We start from the raw sequence: 12,273 nt of genomic DNA on the forward strand, positions 1-12,273 counted from the left end.
TTGTTTTTTTTTGATGGTCGTGGGGCCTGAACTCTGGGCCTGAGCACTGTCCCTTAGATCTTCAGCTCAAGACTAGCACTCTACCACTTGAGCCACAGCTCCACTTCCGGCTTTTCCTGCTTATGTGGTGCTGAGGAATTGAACCCAGGGCCTAATGCATGCAAGGCAAGCACTCTACCACTGAGCCACCTTCCTGCCCCGCACAACTGGAGAGTTTTGAAACTGGAGAGTTTAGTAGTAAGACAGACTAGCATGAGGAAGCTCATAGTTTTAGAAATGGGAAATAATTCACAAGGTTTTGGAGTGTGCTGATAATAACACATATATTTGGACACTATATGTTAGAGAATTGTGCTGATTTCATTTAATTCCCCCTCAGAAACCCCTATTATTACATTTATGTTTCAGATGAGGAAACAAGCAATTTTTCAAAGTCTTATAGCTGGCACCAGAATTTACAGTCAGTACTATCCAACTACATAGTCTACACACTAATTAGCCTTTCAGTGAGGCATTTCTATTTCTGTTTTCCTCTTTGTCATATAAAGGCATTCAGTAAAACACAACTTTATGCTCAGTTGCACCCACAGTTTTGTAAGCTCCCAGCTTCCCTTGGTGCTAAAGTGAAATGTGGCATTTGAAAATCTAGTCTTATGTTGGCAAGCACCCCAAAAATGCTGCTAGTATTATTGAGGGATCCAGCCACTTGAGACTCCACTTTCCTAATCACTTCTTGAGGGAGCTTATAATGAATCTAATTGGAAGCATCTACTTGATTCCCTATAGGAAATCATATAAACCAGTAAACCAGGGCAAGCAAGGTGCTAAAGTCAATAAATGGAAGTAAGTTGAGAATGCAGAACTAAAGGTAGGAGGGTACTATGATTTTGTAGCTCAGGGGTAAAGTCTTGGGACATTTACAGGTAATTGTGATGTATGTGAAAAGGGAATTTATAGTTTAGGCATTGGAACTGAGAACATATTTTTCCTCCAGGCATTTGATTCTTTAAAATACTACAAAAATGGGAATTTAAGTGGTGTCAATGAAGAAAAAACTGTGGGGTATTGCTCTGTTCAAAGGGCAGAATTCTCTTGCACTAATGGCTAACTCCTATAATGCTAGCTACTCAAGAGGCTGAAATGTGAAGACTGCGGTTCAAAGCCACGTAGGGAGGAAAGTCAGTGAGATTCTTCATCTCCAATTAATCACCAAAAAGCCAGAAGTAGAGCTGTGGCTCAAGTGATAGCATGTTAGCCTTAAGCATAAGAGCTTAGAGACAATAGCCAGGCCCTGAGTTCAAGTCCCAAGACCAGCACACACTAGACACACACACACACACACACACACACACACACACACACACAGCAGCAGCAGCAGCAGCAGCAGCAGCAGCAGCAGCAGCAGCAGCAGCAGCATTTGGGGAAGATCCTAGACCCTCCGAGACTCTAACCTAGGCTCTGTGACTATGACTAAGATGATGCTGAATCTTCATTTAGTTACTCACTTGCGGGAACCTCAAAGAGATGGGCTAAACTTAGCCTTGTCACTTAAGAGCCTTAGTCACGTTAGTGCTGGGATTATAGGTATGTAACATTATGCCTAGCATCATTTATCTATGTTTTCATATGGATACATTTTTGATAGGTAAGATGATATGATGAGAATGGACAATAGAAGTAGAATCATTAGAAGATAGAGAATGAGAGAGATTAAGCTAAAGAGTAAGGCAGTGTCATGTTATATGAAATGATACCTGCTCAACTCCTAGAACAGTGCTCAGGATGCCATAGTGGAGTAGAAACACCAATGAGCCTCTTGAGTTTGAGTGGAGTAGAAAGAACCTCACATTTGTTCCTTCCTTGATTTTAGTAATACTTCTCCCTTATCTCTGGTTTCAACTTTCTGTGGCTTCAGTTATCTGTGGTCAACACCGTCTGAAATTTTAAAAGGAAAATTCCAGAAATGAAACAACTCATGAGCCTTAAATTAGGCACTGTTGTGAGAAGATCAAAATCTTGCTTACTTGCACTCTGGATGTGAATTCACACTGTATATGTTATCTGCCTGTTAGTTACTTCATAGCCTTCTGTGTTATCAGCTGGACTAGAGGTCCCATGCTTGTATTCCAGAAATGCATATTTTTCTTAATAATGGCCTCAGAGCACAAGAGTAGTAATGTAAAGGAGGTACCAGGATACAGAAAGTGGACAGATGGGTGACTATGTGACAACACTGCAGGGTATAGAAGGAAAAAAGGCATGTGGGGCCCTGGTGGCTCATGCCTGTACTTCTAACTACTCAGGAGGCTGAGATCTGAGGATTGAGGTTCAAAGCCAGCCCAGGCAGGGAAGTCCATGAGACTCTTATCCCCAATTAATGTCCAGAAAGCCAGAAGTGGCACTGTGGCTCAAAGTGGTAGGGTGTTAGCTTTGAGCAAAAGAGTTCAGGGACAGAGTCCCAGACCCCAAGTTTAAGTCCCACAACCACCACCACAACCACCACCAACAACAACAATAACAAGACAGTATGTCTGAGCTTTCAGGTGTCCACTGGATTCTTGGAACACACATACACCCCCGAGGATAAAGGAAATGTGGTATGTCTTTAATCATTTCCTGCCACACCGATATTCTTACCGTGTGTGTCCTGCAGGCTCCTCCCATTGGTAAAGTCTCCCCATCTACCAGAATTATCTCTTTAGTCTTCCACACCTTTTCCCACCTCCTTCATTCCATCTTTTGACCAGTTCTTTTAATGCCTTGGTTTCAGTTAACATTTCAGAGGCTTTGATCCTGAACATTTTCTCCCAAAGAATAACATCAGCATGATAGTGGTGGTAGCTACCATGTTGCAGAATGCATGAGGATGACTGAGAAGTAGAGGCAGTGACTGTCCGTGAAGAGACAAGGACATGATAGGCCTGGAAATCCTGGTGTCTAGGATCCAGGAGGAAGCAAAATCTGGAGGGGGAGAAAAATCTGTAGAATGTTACAAGTCACTGCTGTACAAAGTTAGGGAGAGGACTGTAGGAGTTGGCATTTATGCACTGCTAAGGTTAAGAGGATCATCTCCTTGAAATGGGAGTTGTTCAACATTTGTTTCTTTCTGTCCACCTCAGAGTCTCTGCCTCTGAGGAACTATTTTTTCCATGACTATATCTTTTAAAACAAACAACAAAATCTTGAAATCCATTTAGTCATAGGTTTAATAAGTCAATCATCCAGGTTTTCAGATGGAGTAAATTGTTACATGGAAATTTCCATCCCATCAATGTCTAATTTGTGTTCTGCCATCTCCACGGAATCAGGAATCATCCCTATCATTATAAGTTTATCGGAAGAGCTGGCTGCCTTCCAGCTAAACCTCTTCTTTCTGAGTTGTCTATTTTACATTACCCTTTCTGTCTTTTTTAATATGTAGACCACTCCTTTTAAAAAAAAGAAAGAAAAGAAAAAACAATTCAAAACATGTTTTTCTTTTTATTGCCACACTCAAGGCATTTTTTAAACAATATTTCTTTATGATGTAAGTATACATAATGTGTTGGGAGCCAACTATCTCACTGGAACATCTTGAGGCTGTTTCACCTTCTCACCCTGCCCTAAGTAACGACCACCTTTTCACCTTGCCATAAGCAAACACCCTGCAGCTACTAACGACCACCTTTTCACCTTGCCCTAAACAAGCACCCTGCAGCTGCTTCGGCCAATGAAAAAGCTTCCTTATTCTAAGCATATAAATACCCCTGTGTGAAAAATAAAAATTGGCATCTTGATCAGAATCCTTGTCTTGCTGTCCTTCTTCGTGTCTCTTGTCCCTTCATTCCTTCTCGCTTAGGTTCATTGCCCTGGTTGAAGTCCTGCGGGTCGGGACATAATGTTTTGGTTTGGTTTTGGTTTTATCTAGGCAACACTGGGAATCCTGACAAACCCACTTTCTTCAGAGTATAACTGCTCTTTTTTTAAAACAGCAACAATCATTGCTATTATATGAATAATATAGATTTCTTAGCATAAAACATCCTTAGAAGAGGATTTACTCCATATTGAACATTTCTTCCCTTCCTTCTCTATTCTTCCTCTTTCCCCTTTTCTCTTTCTTTCTATCCTTCCTTCTTTCTTTTTTGTGGGGATACTTGGGATTGAACTCAAGGCCTCTGACTGTTACTTTGCTCTTTGGCTTAGTGCTAGTGCTCTACCATTTAGGTATACTTCTTTTTTTTTTTTCCTGTCACTTGAGGGGCCTGAACTCTGGGCCTGGGCACTGTCCCTCAGCTCTTCAGCTCAAGGCTAGTGCTCTACCACTTGAGCCACAGCGCCACTTCTGGCTTTTTCTGTTTATGTGGTGCTGAGGAATCGAACCCAGGGCCTCATGCATGCAAGGCAAGCAATCTGCCACTGAGCCAACCTCCCAGCCCCATTTAGGCACACTTCTATTTCCAGATTTTACTAGTTGGTTGTCAATAAGAGTCTCTTGACTATGTTTGCCCAGGCAGGCTTCAAACCAAGATCCTCAGATCTCAGCCTCTTAAGTAGCTAGAATGACAGGTGTGAGTCACCAGCACCTGGCTTTCAGTATTGAAAAGTTCTACTAAGGAACAAGTAAACAACATTTAATCAATCCCTTTTAAATGCACAGTTTGATAATGGATGACAGTTTTGTAAAGAAGAGAATTGTAAAGAGCTTCAAACACCTAGGTGGATTTCTAGAGAGTAAAGGCACCACAGATTCATCTGGGTTTGCTTCCTGGTTTTGTCATTTGTGTGTCAAAGGTAGATATCAAATGAGAGTATGGGGCTGGGAAGGTGGCTCAGTGGTAGAGCGCTTGCCTTGCATGCCTGAGGCCCTGGGTTCGATTCCTTAGCACCACACAAGCAAAAAGAAAAAAGCCGCAAGTGGCGCTGTGGCTCAAGTGGTAGAGCGCTAACCTTGAGCTGAAGAGCTGAGGGACAGCGCCCAGGCCCAGAGTTCAGGCCCCAGGATCAGAATCCGCCCCAAAAAAACAAATGAGAGTATGATCCTATGTCTATTTTGCTATTTGTAAGGTTATCCAAATTATTTATTGGGTTTCTTCATTATCACTGGATTACTCCAATTATTATTGGATTTCTTCACTAAATGGTGTGTTCTTTTTCTTTCTTTTATTGTACATGGCTGGTTAGTGAACTGGAATAAATTAGATTTAAAATGATTCTCAGGGCTATTATAAAGTGTATTGACTGCTTTGAAAAGAACAGAAGCAACTTAGAATAATATTCATGGAGAATTGCTTTGTGCTTTTAAGAATCACTCACTTACAAAGAAATGTTTCTTCTATAAAACAAACTCTATTGTAGACTTAAGGCTACACAATGCCAGCACAAAAAAAATGTGTTATCGAATTTATTAATTGGAGTCAAGTAGTGATATCAGTTCATTCTTATATTGATTAGGGTTTATTTCACAAGATATTTCTTCCCTTTAATTGCCAAAGTATGGCCTTAAAAATCTCTACCAAAGGACTAATTTAGGTCAACATTAAGATAAATGTGTTTCACAGCTTAGCCAAAATAGAATCAGAGACTTATATGACAACCCTCTAAACCACAAATGTCTTTTCACAAACCTTAGGTGAAGTGTGACAGCGAATAGAACTGAAGCAGTAAGACTCAGTAGTAATTTAAAGAAATAGTTTGATCAACCAGCCTCCATGAGAACCAAAGATGTAAACATCAGTTTTGTTGAGTTTTTGGTAGCAATCTATTCAAAGTTATCCCTCGCAACTTCAGCTACAACAATTTTAGAGCTCGTGACTAAATTCCTCCCCCTAAGGCTTTGATTTATAGGTCTGGGTGTAGCATGGGCATTGGGATTTTTTTTTTTTACAAGTTCCCAAGTCATTGGAAGAACTAGTCAGGGTTATGAACTTGAAAGGTTTATAGCTTTATAGGTTTGGCAGCAACCACATAGCCACTGACAATTTCCTTTTAAATTGACTGATTTCCTTTTAAGTCAGTAAAAGGTAATATGTCTCCTGAAAAATAAAACCTTGAAAACTGACCTTCCTTAAGGAATGAGAATTTCTAAGTGTGTATCCTTAGCACGAGTACCTTTTATATCTCCCTGGTTGTCAGGTACAGTCAAAGCCTGGCTTCCTGTTATTTAAAAACAGCCATGTGACATTTTTCCAATACAGATATATGTATTAGTCTATTTTCTGTTGCCGGTAACACAATACCTTAGATTGGTTGAGTTATAGATTAAAAAAAAAAGAGATTTATGTTGGCAGATGATTACAGAGCTTCAGTGCTAAAGGACAGCATCTAGTGATGGCTTCCTATTGCCAGAGATGGCCCTGAGTTGGTACGTTACATGAGAACAGGGAGTTGGCATGTATATTGCTTCTGGTTTTTCTCCCTTTTATAAAGCCACACAATCCTGGGAGCTCCATTTTGATGGCCTTATTTGACCCTACCGCCAAGCTCCATGGATTATGTTTCTATTCCTTTTACATCTGGGTTAGTCAATTTTGAGTTACTATAACCAAAAAAAAAAAAACAAAACAAAACAAAAAAACCTAAGACAACTTAAAAAGAGAAAAAGATAATTTGGGCTCATTGTTTTGGAGGTTGGTCCCATTGCTTTTGGGCCTAGGCAGGGAAGCACATCACAGCAAGAAGATATAGAGCAGGACACTGCTCACTCATGGCAATCAGAAAGGAAAGACAGGAAAACTCTGGTTCACCTTTGTAGATGTACTCCCACTGACCTAAAACATTCCTTGAAGCCCCACCTCTTAAAAGCTTCACCTTTATTATTCCAATAGCATTAATCTAGAACAAACCTTTAACACATGAACTTGGGGGTTCGGGGGGAGAGGAGCGTTCTCTCAATCCAAGTATACCCATCTCATAATCAGGGTCACTTTGAAACCTCCCATGAAGCTATAGGAGCCACATTTGAAATCATAGGTGAGGGCTGGGAATGTGGCTTGGTGGTAGAGTGCGTGCCTAGCGTGCATAAAGCCCTAGGTTCAATTCCTCAGTACCACATAAACAGAAAAAGCCAGAAGTGGCGCTGTGGCTCAAGTGGTAGAGCTCCAGCCTTGAGCACGGAGAGGGCTCGGGGACAGAGCCTAGGCCCTGAGTTCAAGCCCCAGGACCAGCCCTCCCCCCAAAAAATCATAGGTGAATCATAGCGGAAGATAACTGAAGAAGCAGTTTTAGCCATCATTAAAGTTTCACTCAATTTGTAGTATGTTATGACTTGCTTAGTGTTGTTTATATTTGGTAAATGCTAAGTGCTAATGAAAATATACAGACCTGGATATTAGTGGTATGCTTTTAGGAGCCATATGATGTTATTTTCCTGAAGAGAATGTTTAGAAGCTCTATTAATGAAATAGCTATTAATGGGATATACTCTTGAGGTGTCAGTGCTCCTTAATCACAATGCAGTGCTATAGGAGATGGCTTGCTTCACTCCCGTGCTGTTCCATTAGGGTGCTGGACCCTGGCTCCATGCAAATGAAGGAGGATGAGACAGCTTTGCAGTAGTTTACCTTGTCTTGCCTGGACCACAGCAATAATAGTCTTTGTTCATCTGAATTTCTGAGACATATTCTCACTATTTAACCCAGGCTGGCTTCCAACTCACAAGACCCCTGCTTTCAACTTCTTGAATTCTGGGATTGCAGGTGTGCATGGCTCCACACAGCTTTTAAAAAATAGTCTTTTACTTGGTCTTTGCTTTTCCTTAACTGTCTGCAATGCTTTCCTAAAATATCATGGTTAGCTTCAGTTTTAGGGATGACTTAGTAGATGTATTTTTCCCTAATGTTGTCACTAAGTAGACTAAGCATTGCATGTGGAAGAAGCAGAAGATTGTCAAAGGTGGTTGGAAGCAGGGAGCTAGGTGTACTAGTGTATGTCTGAAAAATCCATTTGTGTAAGGCTTACCAGTAAACATCTAGAAAAATAGTCCTGGAATGAATAGATATGCTAGAAAAATGTGGGGTATAAGATAATCATACAAACATCAATTTCCATATTCTAGAAGTGAATGTATAGAAACTAAAAATGTAATTCCCTGGGTTGAGGATGTAGTTCACTGGTAGAATGCTTGCCTAATACGAGCATAGCCCTGGGTATGAGCCCCAACACCATAAAACAAATAAGTAAACAGAATTTTTTTCTTTTTTACAAATCTTACTCCCAAATGCTTATATGTAATTGTAATAAAACATTTGTAGTACTTGTAGGTATAAAATTAATGTTTGTGGAAGAAATAATAAAATATCTAGCTGGGAGTATAGGTCAGTGGTACAGGACTAGCCTAGCATCTATGGTGGACAAGTGTTCTACCACAGAATTAAAACCCTCAGCCCAACAACATCTTTATGTTTGACAGTTTTTACATGTGATTATCATGTAGCTTAGCAATTATACTCTTGGACACTTATCCCAGAGAAATAAAGACTTTTATTTATACATAAACCTGTATATAAACATTTGAGGAATGTTTATACAAAATATAAACATTGGAAATAATTCACATGCCTTTTGATACATAGTTACATAAACTGCATGCTATTATTTTAATATCATTTGAGTGTGTCCACCAAAGCTTATGTGTGGAAATTTAATTATGAGGAATTAACAGGGTAAAAACATAATCTAATAATTGATAATATTTAGAGATAAGGGATCAGAGGGAATTGATCTGGCTTCAAAAGGGCATTAGACAGGGTTAATGTAGTGCTGAAGACATTCTGAATCTTGGCTACATATCCTTGTTCTACCACAGTTTTGCAATAGTTGTTGTTGATGAAAACCAGTCAAAGGACACATACTCTTTGTATTACTTCTTACAACTACATGTGACTTTCAATTATTGAAAAAAAAAAAACTAGGTTAAAAAAACCCCACACAGATCTTACTGTATCATATCTCTTTAAGCAATTTTGTTTTCACCACTGCTTGCAAGATAAAATCAAAACATTTCATAATGCTTAACTAGAATTTGTGTGATTAAAACTTGTGTGGTATAGCCCAGTGACTCCCAGTGGCTGGCTGCTAATCCCTAATACCTCCCCAAAGCCCTACCTCTAAACATCATAGTTGGATTAAATTTCCATCCTTCTTATAGCTCACAATGGGGGATTAAATTTCACCTCATGAATTCAGCACTGGCAGTCCACTAGAATTACCTATGAGTTTATTAAAAAAAAAAATACTGATGTTTGGATCCTACTCCAGCTGTGTTAAGTCAAGATCTCCATGAGGTTACTAGACATTCTTTAGTGTATTTATTTTACTAAATTCTGTCTCATCACCAGCTCATAGGTTCTTTAAGATCAGGAACTAGATCTGATTTTGTTCTTCATTACCTAAATCAGTGGCTAGCATCTTGAAGGCATTTAGTATTTATAAAGCAAATGAGTGGAAAGGAGATAGAAGTACTTCCTCCCCTGTTTTCTCACTCTTGTGACCTTCCTGAGTCCATTTACGGAGTAAGATGACTTTTCAGGCCATTCCCACCTCTCCAGGATTGCGCTACAAAATTGCATAGAGGGGCATCAGGATTGGTTCCATATCTTAGCTATGGTGAATAATACTGCGATAAACATGGTTGTGCTGGTCGTTTGGGTAAATGCCCAAAAGTGGGATTGCTGGGTTGCCCCTCAGTAGATGAATGGATAAGAAAATGTAATATATGTGTGTTTGTGTGTGTGTGTGTGTGTGTGTGTGTGTGTGTGTGTGAATTCTATGCCTCCATCAGAAAGAATGACATTGACCCATTTGTATTAAGTGAAGTAAGCCAGACCCAAAGAAACATAGGTCCCATGGTTTCCCTTGTTTGCAATGACTAGTACATATCTATGACAAGCAGAGAAGGTCAAAGGCTATGTACCTATGACCATACGAGATGATGTTAACCGAAATAAACCTCAAGACAGGGACACAAGGGTTTTTTTTTTTCTTGCTATTTTTTCTTTTCTTTTCTTTTTTTTAATTGTGAAAATACCATACAGAAGGGTTACAATTACATGGGCAAGATAATGAGTACATTTCTTATCAAGCATTGTTGCCTCCTCCTTTGTTTCCCCTTCCCATCTCTACCCTCCCCCCCTCGCCAAAGTTATAAAGTTCATTTTTCAATATAGATATTTGTACATCTCGTTGTTGCAATAGGTCCACCTGTATCCCTATTTTAAACGATTTGTTTTTGCCCTTCCGCTCTACAAATTATACCAACATCAAATACAGTGAAAGCAGGGGTTATACTGTGGGAGAGGGACATACAAAGCAACAAGAAATCATCTTTTTTTTTTTTGGTCCGGTCATGGGGCCTGAACTCTGGGCCTGGGCGCTGTCCCTCAGCTTTTCAGCTCAAGGCTAGCACTCTAAAACTTGAGCCATAGCGCCACTTCCAGCTTTTTTTTCTGCTTATGTGGTGCTGAGGAATCGAACCCAGGGCCTCATGCATGCAAGGCAAGTGCTCTACCACTGAGCCATCTTCCCAGCCCAATCACCTTGTAAATATGTTAGAAACAATTGCATGAAAGAAAAAACATTTGAATACTTATCTTGGGGTTCATTTCACCTAACATCAACTTATTTGACCTTTTTTGCTTGTCTCAGACATATACTAGTTATTGCAAATAAGGGAAACCATGGGACCTATGTTTCTTTGGGCCTGGCTTACTTCACTTAATTTAATTTTTTCCAAGTCTTTCCATTTCCTAACACATGGGGTAATGTCATTCTTTCTGATGGAGGCATAGAATTCCATTGTGTATATATACATTTTCTTGATCCATTCTCTACTGAGGGGCATCTGGGTTGGTTCCATATCTTAGCTATGGTAAATAATGCTGCAATAAACATAGTTGTGCTGGTAGCTTTAGTTCGGTCTTGTTTGTGATCATTCGGGTAAATGCCCAAAAGTGGGATTGCTGGGTCATAGGGGAGCTCTATGTGGAGTCTTTTGAGGAACTTCCATACTACTTTCCAAAGTGGTTGAACAAGTTTACACTTCCACCAACAATGCAGTAAAGTTCCCTTTTGTCCACATCCTCTCCAGCATCTGTTATTATTAGAGTTCTTGACTATAGCCATTCTAACTGGGGTGAGGTGGTATTTCAATGTTGTTTTGATTTGAATTTCTTTTATGGCTAGAGAGGTTGAGCATTTCTTCATGTGTCTATTGGCCATCCTTCTTTCCTCGTTGAGAAGTTTCTCTTTAAGTCTTTAGCCAACTTATTTATTGGGCTGTTGTTTCTTTGAGGATTTGTTGCTGGGGGATTTAATTTTTTGAGTTCCAGGTATATTTTAGATATGAGACCCTTGTCTGTTGTATGGCTTAGTGAAGATCTTCTCCCAATCCGTGGGCTTTCTATTGATCTTGCTAGCTATGTCCTTTGCCATGCAGAAGCTCTACAATTTCTTTCTTTTTTTTTTTTTTTTTTTTTGTCGGTCATGGGGCTTGAACTCTGGGCCTGGGTGCTGTCCCTCAGCTCTTCAGCTCAAGGCCAGCACTCTACCATTTGAGCTACAACGCCACTTCCGGTTTTCTAGTGGTTTATTGGAGATAGGAGTCTCACGGTCTTTCCTGCCCGGGCTGGCTTTGAACCGCGATTCTCAGATCTCAGCCTCCTGAGTAGCTAGGATTACAGGCGTGAGCCACCGGCGCCCGGCTATCATGCAATCCCATTTGTCCAACCTTTCTTTGATTTGTTGTGTTTCTGGGTCTCTATTAAGAAAATTTCGGCCTGTGCCAAGGAGACCTATGGTTTCTCCTTTTCCATCCTGTAATGTTTTGAGTGTCTGCTTTGACTCCGAGGTCTTTGATCCATTTGGAGTTGATTCTGGTGCAGGGTGATATATAAGGATCTAGCTTTAGTTTTCTACAAGTAGTTAACCAATTTTGCCAGCACCATTTGCTGAAGAGGCTGTCTTTCTTCCATTCTGTTTTTTTAGCTCCCTTATCGAAGATTAGATGGCTATCTTTCTTGCTATTTTTTAAATGTACTTATAATGCACTATGTGTTTCTTTTGTTTCTTTTGTAAGTTCTTCCCCCACGGTATAACCCCTGTTTTCACTGTATTTGATTCCGGTGTTCTGCATCTTGTATATACATTTTTGTAATTTGGGGAAGGGAAAGGGTATAGTGGAATGCTTAAATGGGGATGCAGGTTAACGCATTGTGACCATGAGATATACAAGACACTATGTTGAAAATGTCGGGGGGGGGGGGGGGGAGGAAGGGAGTGTCTGGGGAGGTGGGGAGG

This window comes from Dipodomys spectabilis, unplaced genomic scaffold (assembly GCF_019054845.1).
Source record: "Dipodomys spectabilis isolate Male_0828 unplaced genomic scaffold, ASM1905484v1 ptg000125l, whole genome shotgun sequence".
In the NCBI taxonomy this organism is placed as follows: Eukaryota; Metazoa; Chordata; class Mammalia; order Rodentia; family Heteromyidae; genus Dipodomys; species Dipodomys spectabilis.